Genomic DNA, 17,208 nt, shown 5'->3' with positions numbered 1-17,208 from the left:
AGACAAATGGGAGGAACTTAAGAATATCTTCCTGAGTGGGGTAACCCAGTCCCAAAAGGACATTCATGATATGTACTCACTGATAAATGGATATTAGCCATAAAATACAGGATACCCATGCTACATTCCACAGAACCAAAGAAGCTAAATGAGAAAGGCCCAAGTGTGGATGCTTAAATCTCACTTAGAAGGGGGAATAAAATAGTTGTAAGAGGCAGATGAAGGAATGGAACTGTGTGGGAGAGGATATGGTAGGAAAATGGGGTGGTCGGGATCAGTTTTGGGGAAAGACAGGAGAGATGACCATATGGCCATGAGAAGAAATGGAAATCTTAAATGGTGGGGATGGAAAGGTGGTGGTGGCATCCCAAGGATATGACAGAGGCCTAGGATAGGGGAGGCAGCCAAGAATCAATGAAGGTGATCTTAGCTGTGCCCCACAGCAGTAAGGATATGGAACCTGAAGTGGCCATCTCCAGTAGCCAGCCAGGAACCCTAGTGGAGTGATAGGGTCACCAACACACCAAAAAAATATAACCCAAAATTTATCCTGTCTACAAGAAATGTAGGGATGGGAGATAGAACAGAGACTGAGGCAATGGCCAACCAATAACTGGTGCAACTTGAGAACCATTTCATGGGCAAGCACCAGCTCCTGACACTATTAATGATATTCTGTTATGCTTGCGTACAGGAGTCTAGCATGGCTCTCTTCTGAGAGGCTTTAACCAGCAGGTGACTCAGATCCAGACACCTACAGACAAACAATGGGTGGAACTTGGGGACTCTTATGGAAGAGTTGAGGAACGGATTGTGGGCCCCGAAGAGGATACAAACTCTACAAGAGGGCAAAAAGGGTCAATTAACTTGGACCCTTCGGGCTTTCAGAGACTGAACCACCAACAAAAGAGCATGCATGGGCTGGACCTAGCCCCTCCTCCTGCCCCACACATATGTAGCAAATGTACAGCTTGGTCATCATGTAGGTCCTGAACAACTGGAACAGAGGCTAGTGCAAAAGCTGTTGCCTGTCTGTGGGATATGTTCTTCTACCTGGGCTGCCTTGTCTGGCGTCAGTGGGAGAGGATGAGCCTAGCCCCACAAGACTTGATGTGTCAGAGTTCAGAAATACCCAGGGTGGCCTCCATCCTCTCAGAGAAGAAGGAGATGGAGTAGAGGAAGGACAGCAAGAGAGGATAACAGGAAGGCAGTGAGCAGGATGTGAAGTGAATAAATAAAATTAAATAAAATTAAAAAAAGAAAGCCCCTGTATCTTGGAAATATTTCCCTACTTTAAAAGTTTGAAGTCTTATGTTAAAATTTTTGATCCATTTAAAATTTATTTTACACAGGATCATAGATAAAGATCTAGTTTAATTCTTCTGTATTTATATATAAAATTTCAATCAAAGATATTTTTTGACAACTTTTTCAAGAATCACGTGGCTGTAGCTATGTGATTGTAAATCTGGGTTGTCTATTGCTTTGGTTCATGTTGTCAAGTTTTGTGTCCCTACTACAGTTTTTGTTGATGTTGTTCTGTAATATAGATTATAATCACATAAGGTACTACCTCTGGTATTAATCCTTTTCTCTTATGATTGATTAAGCTATCCTGGGTCCTTTAGGCTTTCATATGAATTTTAAGATTTTTTTTTTATATTTCTGTGAATAATAGCATTGGGATTTTGGTAGGGATTGCATTGAATCTCTAGATTGACTTTGTAATCTATTCATTTCTTTTTTTGTTTTTTTTTTTTTGTTTTTTTTTTTTTCAAACGAGTGACTTTTATTCCTTTGCTCTGAAAAGTTGTGTGTGTGGGGAACTTAACCAAGAAAAGTTACTAGACCAATGGGGCTCTGAGACCTTAAATTTTAAAAGCAGAAACAAACCAGGTACCACCAGTTTGCTCAGACACAGCAGACTTGGTGGTTCTATATAAAAAGTAAGACTGTTGATGGCATACATGTACCACCCTTGGTAAGTAGAGGGCAACATCAACACTTTATACCCCAAACTCTTGGCAGCAGTTTCAATGTGATCAAGGTCAGTGTGGAATGCAGATGTTCTTAACATGGCTAGGACTCAATAAATCTAATACACTAAAATCATGATTACATTGTGAAAGAAAATGCACAAAAACCAAACAGCAACGTTTGAGATCTTTTTCATTTGAAGGTAATCTTAATGCTATTAAAATTCACAAATATGCTATTTTTTATTACCCAATTCTAATTATCTAAAACACACATTGCAAACATACAAATATCTATTCTCTCCACATGTCAGCGCCCATTCATCATGGTTTTGGAAATGGGAAGAATAGATTCCCCTTAAATTGCAAGTCAGTAGGTGTTTCTTTACAGTTAACTTTAGCAAAATTCATACAAAATAGTGATTAACAATGATCTTCTTTACTTGTTAACTCACAAGGAAACACCTTCAAAACCGCATTTTGTTAAAGTTTCTGTACTAAAATGTAGAAAAACTGAACTACACAAATATTGAAAAGTTAAAAATTCCTTAATTTTTTATTCCTGGTACCACTACCACAATTTACAGGGCAATATACCTGATGTAATGAAAAGAAAAAGAAAAAGACAAAGCTACAACAGATAAAAGACCTCAGGAATGTACATCTAATTGACACTACATTGCATTAATCAATAGCTGCACTTTTTGCAAACTGTGGCTATGACAGTCCTGAACAAGAAGGGTTTCCTGTTTAAGCTGCAGTAACTTTTCTGACTATGGATCATCGTTCCTCCTGTGGCAGATTTTTACAGCTCCTCTAATGCATTTGGGACGACTGTCTCAAAGTAACCTGCAGCTTTCCTGACAACTCCTCGCTCTCTCTCCTGCTAAGAACTGTAGCCGTTTCTGTTTTGCTTTAAAACCTTCTGCTACCATATCCACCACTTCCACCTCCAGATCCATAGCCACCACCATAGGGACTGCCTGAGCTTCTTCCACCAAAACTGCCCCCTTTCATGGGTCCATAATTTGATTGCTGCTGTCCACTATAATTTCCAAAGTCATTATAGTTCCCACCACCATAGTTACCTCCACCAAAATTTCCTCCTTCATTGTAACCATCATATCCTCCTCCACCACCACCATATCCACCACCTTGGTTTCCATATCCCGGTCCACCACCTCCATAACCTCCTCTACTACTGTAACCAGGACCACCACCATAGTTGCCACCATCACCTCCAAATCCATTATATCCACCATCACCACCTCCGTAACTACCTCTGCTGCCACCACCTCCACCACCATAGCCTCCTCTTCCACCAAAGTTTCCTCCACGACCAAAGTTTCCTCCACCACCTCCAAAGTTTCCTCCACGACCCATGAAGTTGCCAGATCCACCTCTACAACCTCTCTGTGATCCAGCAGACTGCATCTCTTGTTTAGAAAGGACCTTTTTCACTTCACAATTATGCCCATTAATAGTGTGGTATTTCTGAACAACAATTTTATCAACTGTGTCATGATCATCAAAAGTTACAAAAGCAAATCCTCTCTTTTTCCCACTCTGCCTGTCTTCCATAACTTCTATGGTTTCAATCTTGCCATACTTTTCAAAGTAGTCTCTCAGATTATATTCTTCTGTATCCTCTTTAATACCACCAACAAAAATTTTCTTCACCGTTAAATGGGCACCAGGCTTTACAGAATCCTCTCTAGAAACAGCTCTCTTTGGTTCCACCACACGCCCATCGACCTTGTGGGGCCGAGCACACATTGCAGCATCCACCTCTTCAACACAAGAGTAGGTCACAAAACCAAAGCCCCTGGAATGTTTTGTTTGGGGATCTCTCATTACCACACAGTCTGTAAGTGTGCCCCATTTCTCAAAATGTTCTCTTAAGCTATCATCTGTGGTTTCAAAGCTCAGACCACCAATAAACAGCTTCCTCAGCTGCTCTGGTTCCTTTTGATCATGGCCCTCCATTTTGAGACCGGACTCGCCTCTTCCAACTCGAGTTCAATATCAATCTATTCATTTCATAATGTTAATTCTTGCAGTCCACGAGTATGAGATATCTTTCTACCTTTTATCATATTGTTTAACTTCTTTATTCAGTGTTTTAAAGTTTTCATTGTAGAGATCTTTTATTTCTTTGGTTAGGTTAGGTTAGTGCCAAAAGTATTATTTTAAGCAACTAAATATTGCCCCTTAAGCCCAATAATTTGAACAAGTAAAAATTAGTATTATGGGTACAAGTTACTGAATGCATGAGTAAAGAAGAAAAAAAATAGAGTAAGATTACTGATTAGTATTTTGTTGATAGAGAAACGAGGGTAAGTAAATAGAAAGTGGGTACAATAAAAAGAATGGAAATAATAGGAGCAGGGTAGAAGGGAAGTTGTGGCTAAAGGTAGAATGAAATAAAAAGTTATAGAATATATGTATTACGATAAACTAAGATACCAGGTTTCAGAAGACTGAGGTACTAGTATACAGACGTTATGCAAATAGGCTAGCATATGAATTTTGGGCCAGCCAATCAAAAGGAAAGTAGTAAAAGGCAAGAGAGAGAAATGGAGGGGGGAAGGGAAAGGGAGAGGGAGAGTAGTTTGAAGGATATTGGTGCTAGCTCTTTAATGATTTGGTAGATCTTAGATTTCAGCAGTGAATTCATTCAACTCTGAGATTATCATTTTGGGAAATGTTCGTTGATGAAATCAATCTTATTGTTGTTTTGGATCTCTTTAATTTGTTATGTCTCCTTAATTTGATTTCGATATGTCATATGCCCAGAAATTTTGCCATTGCTTCAAGATTTTCAATATTGGGGAGTATAAACTTCCAATGACTCTCTGGGTTTTATTAAAATTTGTTATAACCCTTCCCCTTTTATCCCTTATTTAATCAACTAGTGTCTGCTTTCTCTCATTTGTTTAGTTCACCTAGAACATTATTGATTTTGCTTGTTTCCCAAAGAGCCAACTCTCATTAATTCTACATATTGTTCTTTGATATTCATATCATTAATTGCTTTCCTTTATTAGTTTTTTCTCTCTATTATTTTTAGCTTTAGGTTGTACTCATTTTTCAATCACCTTGAGAACTGTCACATTAATCTATACCTTAATCTTTTTGATATTTTGTGCTTTTGTTCCATTTGATTCTAGGATTAACAAAAACATTCCATGTTGGAGAGATGGTTCATTAGTTAAGAGCACTTACTGCTATTGCAGAGGACTCAGGTTCTGTGTTCAGTACCTGCATCAGGTGGCTTACAAATGCCTATAATTCCAGTTGCAGGGGATCTTTCCTCCTCTGGCCTCTGTGATCACCTGCACACACATGGTGCACTGGTATGCATAAATTCACTCAGGCACATATACATGTACATAAATAAAAATATAATTATTTTACACCCCATTTCTAGTTGCTTGGGTAATTGTTTCAGGAGTGTATATTTGTGAATTTTTAGATCTTGAATCTGCAAGAACTTCTAAGGTGCCCAGTGATACAGCTAAGGTATATTGCTCTTAAGCCTGTTGTAATTTTGGGGAGCGACCACAGTACTGGAAACTGTATAGGCAGATAATTTGACTATTTTCAATACCTAATGAGTAATTAACTCTTCGTGAGGGACATAGCTGTTGATTACACATAGACTGCTGAATCTTTTATGTTCTCAGGTTCTATAGCAGAGAAATGTAGACAGAGAGCTTCAGAGGTTGATCTGCCTTCTGGCCTTGGGTTCAAGGCTATCAAACAGAAATGTTATTAGTAATAATAAATAATATAATATATTATCAACTATATAATATAGTTGATTATGTTTCCTCCAAGATGTCATAGATGGTGGAGTTATTTTCACTATGAACTTTGCTTCCTGAGCTCTCTAAAACTGCCTACAACTGGTACTTTTTGGCTTGCATGTTTTTGTTTAGTCTTTCCAGTCTCCAAAACCACCTCTCAAGGCTATCACCATACAGTTATGGCAGATTAAATTCAGGCTTCCTGACTTGTGACTTCCCCCTGTTCTAGGGCATGTAGAGTAGCTCAGTTTTAATAAATGGATTTCTGTTTAAGACAGTGTCTTCCCCCTCCAAGTTAGATAGAATACCAAATTGGAATTACCCTCTACTGCTGACACGCCCATGGAAGGATTGCTGTCTTATCAAATCCTGTATTTGGTTTGGAGGTTTGCAAGAGCTATGGGATTTCCTGAGGATATGATTGTAAAATCTCTTTTCACCAGGACTGCCTAGATTATCTGTGAGAAGAGGCTTTTCCTTCCATCCCACCCACCAGGGAGTCGTGTGTAGGGAACTATGTTTGATTCAGCATATTCCAATTTTGTGTGTTACTTATCCTATCACGACTTGTGACTTTCTGAAGCTCTTCCTTTCTTCCCCTGTTCCTCACTTTAGAATCCAGTCTCCTTTCCTTATTTTGTCTCTTCACCTTTACCAGCTCACACAGAGGCAGCTTCTGTTTCATCACCAAAAGTAGAAATCCACATACCAAAATTTTACCCTTAAAATTCCAGGCTTTCTCATCTAACTATAATTAACCTTAACTCAAATATTATCAAGAAAATTTTCCTTCTACAATAATTTCTATCATTTGGGCAAGAACATTCTGAAGTATATGATAGTGTCTCAAAATGAGATTATTTATTTAGGGTCAAATAACTGATACTAGTTATGATTCTTTACCAAAATTGAATATCAGTAACTGAAAAATCAGTAATGAAAAAATATTCTTTAGGAAATAGGCTAATAGAAATCTTCAAATACTTGACAAAATACTAGAAAACAGTGCAGGAAACATTTTTTCACCTATCTTTTCTTGGAAACGTAAGCAATCAAGTCACTGGGCATTACTATCACTCTCTTGAGCATTACTACATAGTCTAGAAGCCATAGGTAGGTAGAAAGTTACAGTTGAACTATCAGAAACCTCTGTATTTAATCCCAGGTCAATTTTGAAAACATGTGTGTGAAAAGAAACTAAAGGCTGAATTGCAGCACTTTTACATGTCAGCTTTCCAGCCGAGAAACACATTTCTTTTCTACTAAATAGTTATTGTATGGGCAACTAACAATTACTGTGTACCAGGAACCAAAAGGTATAAAGACAAAAATAAATGAGGCAAGCTTCTCTTAGAGGAGTCAAGTTCAAGTCAGATACATCATTTATACCTCATATTTCTTCTTTGCAACATTAATGACAAGGAGAATGCTATAACTTGTATGACCTTAACACTATTTGATAAAATGTTATCAACCTTTAGTGCCATACTGCATTCATCTTTCTTATAAATTAACAATCTCTTCAAAGACAGGACTTACATCAAGATTTTTCTCTATGTCTTCATAGTATTTTCCTCTTTTCCAGAACCATAGACAGAAGACTATATAAAGAATAGCAAGCCGGGCTATGGTGGCGCACGCCTTTAATCCCAGCACTTGGGAGGCAGAGGCAGGTAGATTTCTGAGTTCGAGGCCAGCCTGGTCTACAGAGTGAGTTCCAGGACAGCCAAGGCTATACAGAGAAACCCTGTCTTGAAAAAAACCAAAAAAAAAAAAAAAAAAAAAAGAATAGAAAAAGAATAGCAAACCATTGCTAAATAGCTCTGAACAGAATATATATATATATATATATATATATATATATATTCATGCACTAAAGAGTAGTGAAAATGCAGGCCATGAATTTTGAAGAACAAGAAGGACTTAAAAGAGGAAAAGGAAATGAGAAATATTATAATGTCAAACATAAACAAAGGAGTAGCAAACTGACTGTGCTATAGGTTTTAATGAGTCAGTTACTATATTTGCCATCACTCAAGTAATATATTAGGCAAATAATGGACAGACAACAGAGAGAATGAATTTGTACTTTAAGAAGATGTAAATAAGTTTGAGGATCCATAGAAATCTTTGTGTCTGTGGGGTAGTGGTTATTGGATATACTCATCAAGATGTATAGGACTATACAATAAAATCATGAATTTTTCTGTATATATTATACTCTAATTACAAAGGGCAGTGTTTTCAATGTTCTATGAAATGTCTAGTGTTCTTTCAGACCCTTCACATTAAATCTCTGTGTGGTAGAAATAATGAGAACTATTAATGCACATTGGCTTCAAATTTGCAGACAATATATATTTCTATCATATTTTTTAATTTCCACCCAGCTACCAAGAGAAGGAAAAATAATGGTGTGTGCCTTCATGTTTAAGACATTGAAGAAAAGCTACTCCCTGTAATTAAAATAAATCTGATATACTCATGCATATTTGTAATTCTAGAATTTAGGAGGAACAAGATAGAAGATTATTGCAAGTAGGAGGACACTTTCAGCTACATGATGAGTTCTAGGTCTCTCAGGGTTATATGGAAAGTCTTTGTCACACACACACAAAATGGGGAATTAAAACAATGATACTATTGATAAAATTAATGTATGCAAGGCATTTGTCTAAACATCTTACGTTTTATATAAATTACTTAATTTTCACAGTAAGCCTATAGTAGGTGCTATTATCACCCCTGTTCTACAAATGAGAGAACAAAGCAAAGATAATTAATTGCTAAAAATCACACAGTAAATGAGACTTGGATTCAAACCCAGGCAGTTTGGTTCCAGATGCCAGGTTCCCATCCACTCCACCCCACTGCCTTTGTAATTATTAGAGATTATTAGAGAGAACATTAGAAAGTAGATGTTTCCATCTAGGACTCAAGTCAAGCTTAATTTGCAAGATCACTTCAAATAACAAAGGGCAATGTTCTGTGTACTCAAATCCAATGGGAGAAATCAGGCAAAGTGTTCATGAAGTCATTCATTCTCAGCGATCTTACATCAAACTACAATAAGCTTTACAGCTGACAAGAAAGAGAAAGGAAGATATTTTGTAAAAGGATAAAGGGGAGACTATGTCATAATTCACAAGTAGCAATTGAACTACTTTCAGCTTATTATATAACTTTTTCACAGTTACCATTTATCGCATTAGCTTCACACATTCTAATATTACAAGCAATATTTTGAAAAGTATAATCTTGAGCTGGATATACTGTTCAGGCATAAAATGTTTACGTGGCAGGCAGGAGGCCCTAGGTCCAATGCTACAAAAACAAACAAGCAAATCATAAGCAACAGCAAAAAGTATACAACTTACACAAAAGCCTCAGGGTGTTTCTTCCCTTTGACTTGATTTCAATGAATATATATTGAAAATAAGTCCACTTGGCTATATTGTTTATATTTTGTTTCAAAAAGTACATGAGATGTGGCATTTCTCTTGAAAAGGCCATAAACTTGGACATTTAAAAAGAATCCATATTTCTGGAATCTCACCATAGATGACATAATGACCAAATATGCTTCATGTAGAATTCATATTGGACATCACAGCTATCTTCAGGATACAGTTTTCTCCCACTGTTTTGTCAAAGACTTTTGTAAATATTGAGCTAAAAATAATGGGTTTTAATGTAAGATTAATAAAACTAAAATTCTCTATAGAAACAGAATGTACACTTCAGAAAATGCAGATACAAGGAGAAATGATATTTATTGGCTGCCATTAAGTGGCAAAGATTTATAATATCTCGTTTGCAGTCTGCTGAAGACAGCTTTGGTCACCAGTAATAGCAATATTAGCAATATTTCCCATTTTTTTTGGTTTTATGAGAGTGTAAAATTAAGGATATTCAGTCAAGAGACATAAGGAAAAGAAATAGAGGCTATTTCTTGGATCTCTGTGTGACTCAGCAGAAGGAAAAAAATTAGTGTCTGTTATGGGAGGGCCATTCTGTGCCTTCATTGCTATCTTTTATTTTGATGTATTTTATCCATTAGTATTCACAGGCTTGTCAAAATTAGTCACATGGTCATAGGAAAGCCCCTACCTAGCTGAGAATTCCCACTCAGATGGGGTTTTGTGTACTTAGTTTGCTCTAGGGAATAAGTTGGCATACTTAAGGAGTTACTGATGGGACAGCTCCCATGTAACTGCATTATTAAGGGGTATTTTATCTATTATTGCTCTCTGACTGCAACTTTAGACTGAATTTTGCCACAATTTGACTTTATTTTATTAGAGAGGAGCAAACAGCAGTTTGAATAGAACATGCACCACTTGGCTTTTATAGCCTACATTTTTCATGCAGTAAATCCTGACACTTTACAATCATTAAGGATATATAAGAAGACGTGCCTCCCAAATGTCTTTTCAGAGCACAACTTGGCCTATAAAACAAGTCACCACAGATGTCACACACTCAGGCTTATTTCTCCATAAGCTCAAACTGTCCTTCCTAAATGACTCATTTAAGGTAAGAAAGCCATAGGCCATGTGCATGGAATGTTTTGTTCCTTTGATCTACGCGGCTGTCATTCCCACTTGCTCACCTTCCTTCAAATTACAGTTGTCCTCTTTCTCAGCTCATTAATAATGTAAGCGCACAGGATTCAATGAGATGGCTCCATTGCAGTTGCTAGGATCCAGCTGGTTTCTGCACTGGGATTATAGAAGCCTCTACCAAGACAGGCTTTTCTCTCCCATCATATATCTGGAAAGCATTACACTAAGGAATCTGAGAGGACTATGATGAGCTTCCCTGAGCTTCACTGCAGTTGCCATGGAGCCCTCTTATTATCATCCTGTCTCTTCTGCATAAGGCCCCTTGTGTGTGAGGGTAGTGATGATGACACATAGAACTGTTTGGGCTGTATAGACAGGAGGAAAACTAATAGTCTCAGATTGAAATTTTCTACACTGGAAGTGCAACTTCCTTAAAGATGCAGGACTGGTCCTCTGGAGGAAATGAAACTAAGATGGATGGGACTTTAGCCACACACCTTCCAAACTCATGGAGTTCTGGTCTTGAAGTGGAACAAATGATATTTCTTTTCCCCTGACCCTTAAGGATTCAGAATAGAGAACATAGGAGGGTCATGTTCAGAAGAAACCATACCTGCTAAAGACTGGGCCACATTTCAGTGTATGAGTTCTGAGTGCTTGCTGGGTTTTGGCTACATGTTTGACTATCATTCTTTATGTCATCTTTTAGTTGATTTCATTTCTCCAGCAGCCTTGTGAAGTAAGAAATATACTTGGAGTGGTTCATCAATTATTTTTTCTTTGACCCAAATTCTTTTAAAGGCTGATTTTCTTTCCAGTCAAACACAGAGGAAAAACAAAAGCTCAAATTACACCTTTACTTTTCCTTCTATCATTTTTAATTCTATATATTTTTCAATCAAGAATCCTTGATGTTTCTCTTAATACTGCTTCCTATGTTGTACCAGTAAATGTTTGTGAATCCCCAAGAGACTACCAAGGAGCTGAATCCAATGCAATTGCATTGGGGTCTCTTTATTCAACTTGAGCATCTGTCTTTGATGCAGAAGAATGAGGAGGGGCAGCCCTAATCTTAGTTTCAGGTCAACATTTGTAGAGACAAGAAGGGGGTTTCTAGCCTGGCATGAATGTAAATGGGTGTCATTATGGCCTTTAACATACTTGAATAGTGCTGGGAGGCAAATCATAAACTTAACTTCTGTTTTCCTGATTAGTGATTGTTATGACGTGAAGTGCCAGGGGTAGGCTTGTAGCCTAGGGGTGCATATTTGTTGGGTAATAACCTGGAAACTGGTGCTAGACACAGGTCTGTTGTGTGTATGTGGGGGCGATTAACTTGAAAACTGGTGTTAGGCACAGTTCTTCTTGGGGGGTAGCCTGGAAAAGACAGAGCTCTTCTTGAGGGGTAGCCTGGAAATAGGTACGTTACTTAACTTGAGTTCAACCTTAGGTCAGATTCCCTAAGATGGAGTCTGAACCAAAAAGATTTGGTCTCTCATTTAATGTAATTATTTGAGCAATTTTGTGATATTTATCTTTCTGTTAAATTCCAAAGTCAATGTAATATACCTTACATAGAAGTCAGTGTTTATTTTCCGTAAAAAGTCAGATATTCATTATGTTAGGGATAGCAGTCTACATGACTTGCTCTTAATGATTCAGGTCTTGTGTTACAATCTATACAAAATCTATATAGGAAATACATAAAAGAATGACTGTGTTTATGTTCTAATAACACTTTATTTGCAGAAACAAGATGGTTTTACAGTGATGAACCCTATATTTACCTGGATTTAACATGCATACAGAAACTGGATAAAAAGCAGGGACCTAATGGAGTAAGAAGTTGGGATCTTAATTACTTTCTGGAATGGATACATTTATTTATTTTCCTCAAATTTAGTTATCTTGTCTGTGAAATGAGACTGATAATATTTTCAAGTATTACTGAGAGCAAAAGAAAGTTTCCACTGAATTCTTTCAATTTAGTTTACAGTGATAATCCTAGTTACCCTAGTTTGCTTTCTGTGATCTCTGTTGCTGTAATAAAAACAAATTGAGGAGGAAAGGGTTTATTTGGCTTTATACACACAGACACACACACATGCACAGACACACAGACACACATACAGAGAGACACACACAGACATACACAGACACACAGAGACACACACAGACACACACAGACACAGACACACACACAAACACACACATATTCATATATATACAGGTATATATACATGTGTATATGTACATATACATGTATATATACCTATACCTATATCTATCTATCTATCTATCTATCTATCTATCTATCTAGTACCATAAACAGAGAAGTCATGGCAAGAACTCAAGGATGAAGATAGAATCAGAGGGCATGAAGGAATCCAGCTTATTGCCTAACTTTTCCTGATTGGCTACCTTTATTATACAGTTCAAGCACACCATCCTAGGAGTTGCTCTGGCTAAAGTAGGCTGGGCCCTTTTACATTAATCATTAATCAAGGAACTGTCTCAGAGATATAGCCATCTGATAGCAATAACTCCTCAAATGAGATTCACTTTTCTCAGGTACATCTAGATTTGTGTCAGGTGACAAAAATTATAAAATTCTACCCTTTATCATCTTTGGCACAGAAGCAGAACACTTAATTAATCAATTACTAAATTAGTTAATTCTTTTCTCATACATTACATCTCAACCACCATTTCCCCTCCCTCCACTCCTCCAACCCTCAACCTCCTATATCCCTCAGGATCTACTGTTTCCTGCAGTTCCCTTCTGAAAAGAGGAAGTTTACCAAGGATATCAACTGCACATGGCTTAAAAGTTACAATAAGACTCATGATGAAGCAAACCAATAGAAGGAAAAAGGTCTTAAGAGCAGGCAAAAGAATCAGAGACATACCTTTAACTCCCACTGTTAGGAATCCCACAAGAATACCAAGCTATACAACCATAAAATCTATGCAGTCTCTGTGAGACCCTGTGAACCCATCTTTATTGATTCTTGAGGCCATGTTCTCATGGCATCCTTGACCATTCTGGCTTATACAATCTACAACATTCTAACTGATACCTCAAATTTGAATTTTTTGCCCTGTGATTTCATTTTAAGATCATATCTATAACTGTGTGGATATTTCATGTTAATATCAACATCTCACGTTAATATCACATATATGAATGTAAAAAGCATAGTATACTTTTAAATGTCCCACAGTCTTTAAAACTTTCCATGCTTTAAAAATGTAAGGTCTGTTTATAAATCCAGTATCTTTATTCCTCAATTAAGATTATTTCCTCTCTTGGGCTTGAGGATGGCTCAGTGATTAAGAGCACTGACTACTCTTCCAGAGGTCCTGAGTACAGTTTCCAGCAAGCACATGGCGGCTCACAACCATCTATATAATGAGTCAGATGTCTGATTCTGGCATGCAGATAAAGCACTCATATATGTAAAATAAATAAATATATTTGAAAAAAAGAAAGTTAAGTTAATTAAATATTAAGAAAAATAATACTTCCTCTCAGGTATATCTAAGTTTGTGTCAACTTGACAAAAATCAACTATGACACTGATTACTCATTTTAAGCACATGATTAAATAATGGTATTATAGCCACAGACCCCAGGATTCAAGTACAATTAATCCTACTTCAAAAAAATAAAAAGGTAAGGAAGGTATACTGGGTTGATCTTGAAGGATGTGTGGATCTTTCTTTCTTTCTCTCTTTCTCTTTCTTTCTTTCTTTCTTTCTTTCTTTCTTTCTTTCTTTCTTTCTTTCTTTCTCTCTTCTTTCCTTCTCTTTCTTTCTCCCTTCTTCCCTCCCTTCCTCCTTCCCTCCCTCCCTCCCTCCCTTCCTTCCTTCCTCCCTCCCTCCCTCCCTCCCTCCCTTCCTTTTTTCTTAGAAGCAAGGAGACATTCTATTTATCAGTAGCTGGGTGTAGAGAGAGGAAACTGAAAAATCGCCTTATTTAGCTATAAAATATAATGATGCGATGTGACGTGAACTCTTATGTTTAATTTGCCTTCTTCTTTACTCAAAGATCTATGATTTTGTACAAGGCAGAATATATATCCAGCTAAAAACATTCCATCATTCAATTTTGTTAGCAGTGAGAGACGAACAGTTTGAAACAATGAGCTCTATAAAGATGTTTTTTAGGGAAAACTTATTTTACAAGTAAATAGAAAGCAACTGTGAGAGAAAAACCTTTTTTCTGATCTTGAATGTGGATGTAACACTTGGAGATTTACCATCCTATTTGCAGCCATGTACATGATAGCAACATATTGTCTGCACCACTGCAAGTGGGAGGCGGGGCATGTCACACACAGCATGACAAAAAAAGAGGAAAAGATAAAAAGAAAAAGTCTGGTATCCCATGACTTTTCTGAACTACTGTGTGAGACCTAATTACATTTTTCCAGACTTTAGTTATATAAGAAAATAGTAGTCCTGTTATTGGTTTAAACTCGGATACATACATTTTCCACTGTACAAGTGAACATCTGACACACAATGACTTTTGAAGTGATAGAGAATACATTGAATAAAATAGACTAGATTCATATTTTCAAGAGTCCAAGCAGAGTACATATTACCTAATACAAAATCTAAAATCAGAAATGCTCTCAAATGTGAAATTTGCACACCTGACTTTGTCCGGTAGATCATGGTAAAAATGTAGTCATGCCAAAAAATATTGTATACTTTTGTATATACTTTACATGTATACATGTGTATTTTGTGTCTAGCAGTATGAAAATGCAAATATATACTTTTTTGAAATCAGAAACACTTTTGGTTTTATGTGTCTTGAATATGGAGATCTCACCTGTAGTGAAGACTGAAACCTGTGAAAAGTACTAGGAGAAAGAGCAAAAGATTTTATTTTCTAAAATGAAGGGACTTAACATAATTTAACAGGAGATCACTTAGAGCTAAGTATATGCAATATACACAATAGAATGACATCCATAACAGCCATGAGGCAAATTAATAGATACAGTTACAAGTACAGTTTTATTGTGTTGCTTTCTGTGTTTTGCTGGACTGTCTCATTTTTAATGACAACTTGACTCAAGCTAGAGTCATCTGGAAAAGAGAGACCCCTCAATTGAGAAAATGTTTTCATCAGATTGGCCTGTGGACAAGCATGTGGAGACGTAATCTTGATTGATTATTGATGACTAATTCACTGTAGGGTGGTGCCACCCCTTGACAGGTGATCTAGGGTTATATAATAAAACAGGAGGAAGCCAGAAAAAAGCAAGCCAGTACGAAGTCTTTCTCCATGTCTTCTACATCAGTTCTTGCCTCCATCTTTCTGCCTTGAATTCTTACCCTAATGCCAGTTGATGATGCATTGTGGTATGGAAGTGTAAGTGCTTTCTTCCTTAAATGCTTATGCTCTTAGTGATTTGATCATTTTATGACTTTATTATATAATCTTATCATTAGATCAACAATATAAATCCTAATGAAGAAATGTGCTTTACATATGTTGTGGTACTTGGAAGTTGAAGCTTTATTGCAAACTTTCAGGGAACAAGGCCTCCTGCAGCATTTTTTTTTTCAAATAGTTTTAATGACCATTAGCATTGATTAGTAACAATGTAATTTTTAAATAACATTTTATCATGATTATACTCTCCCCCTCCAAGTTCCCTCAGGAAACACTCATCACATATGTCTCCTCATTTCATTACTTTCAACAAAAATAATTTTTGATGAAGACTTCTAAACAGTTTAGATGTAATGCTATGGCACACTTAAATTATAGCATAGTATATAGACAAACTTTTTGAAAGTATTTTTTAATTGAAGAGTAAATTTTGTTTTGTTTTAGCTTTCCAAGACAGTTTTTCTCTGGAGCCTTGGCTGTCCTGGAACTCACTCTGTAGACCAGGCTGGCTTTGAACTCTGAGATCTACCTGCCTCTGCCTCCAGAGTGCTGGGATTAAAGATGTGCCCAACCACTGTCCATGAAAGAGTAAGTTTTTAATGGTAATGAAATTTTACAGAATAAATATTTCAGTAGCTAATAACATAATTTGAGCTTGCATGAATTTTTATATGGTGATGTATAAACTATTGATTTTATAAAGTATTTTTTACTAATTCTTTGAGAATTTCATACACGGGTACAATGTTTTTTGATCATATTTATTCTCCTACTTACTCTTCTCTCTGATGCCTCTCAGAGACACCAGCCTTTTCATTCACAACTTCATGTCCTTTAGCACTATAGATGCTTTTAAAAAGCCATTTAGAAACTGAGATCTATGCATATGTATATGCACATGTATATCATATATGTGGATATATAGCTTACAGACATACAAACATATATCTATCTATATAGATATAGATGATAGATATAGATATGTAAAATGCATGAGGGATACCTCATCTTGAGTTTTCAGGAATGTGCCAGAAATCTCCACACAATAGTTCAGTATATTGCCATTTGTCAAGGGCCATGCACGAGGAATGACAAATAGTTGTAGAACTCATGGAATGCAGCCCACCAGTTAGCACAGCTATGATGGTTATGCCTCAGAGATACATGGCCCAGAGGAATAAGACTTCTGTGGACTTCATACTGTTTTGAAGTTCTGCTCTGCTTGCTGCCCTCACATCCCTCTTAATCTAAGAATTGTATGAAAACTCTAAGGGGGTTTCCATCCCTTCACTGGCAGTATCTGTGGCACTCACAATAATAATGCTAATTCTCTTTCAGGTATTGACGGTGGAGCAGATTAATGACCCAATCACTACCCTAGGAAAGAACTTAGAAATGTAGATTGTCACCAATGACCACCACCCTTAGAAAGTATTTGGAAAAAT

The 17,208-nt window shown here is 36.8% G+C and overlaps 1 pseudogene; it reads right to left on the bottom strand.

The window, feature by feature from the left end:
• Nucleotides 1–2,152: 2,152 nt before the first annotated feature.
• Nucleotides 2,153–3,997, bottom strand: LOC117695266 (heterogeneous nuclear ribonucleoprotein A3 pseudogene; annotated as a pseudogene).
• Nucleotides 3,998–17,208: the final 13,211 nt, after the last annotated feature.

Source organism: Arvicanthis niloticus, chromosome X (assembly GCF_011762505.2).
Source record: "Arvicanthis niloticus isolate mArvNil1 chromosome X, mArvNil1.pat.X, whole genome shotgun sequence".
NCBI classification, from domain to species: Eukaryota; Metazoa; Chordata; class Mammalia; order Rodentia; family Muridae; genus Arvicanthis; species Arvicanthis niloticus.
The sequence above is the reverse complement of the archived record's forward strand: the minus strand, read 5'-3'. Positions and strand labels throughout refer to the sequence as shown.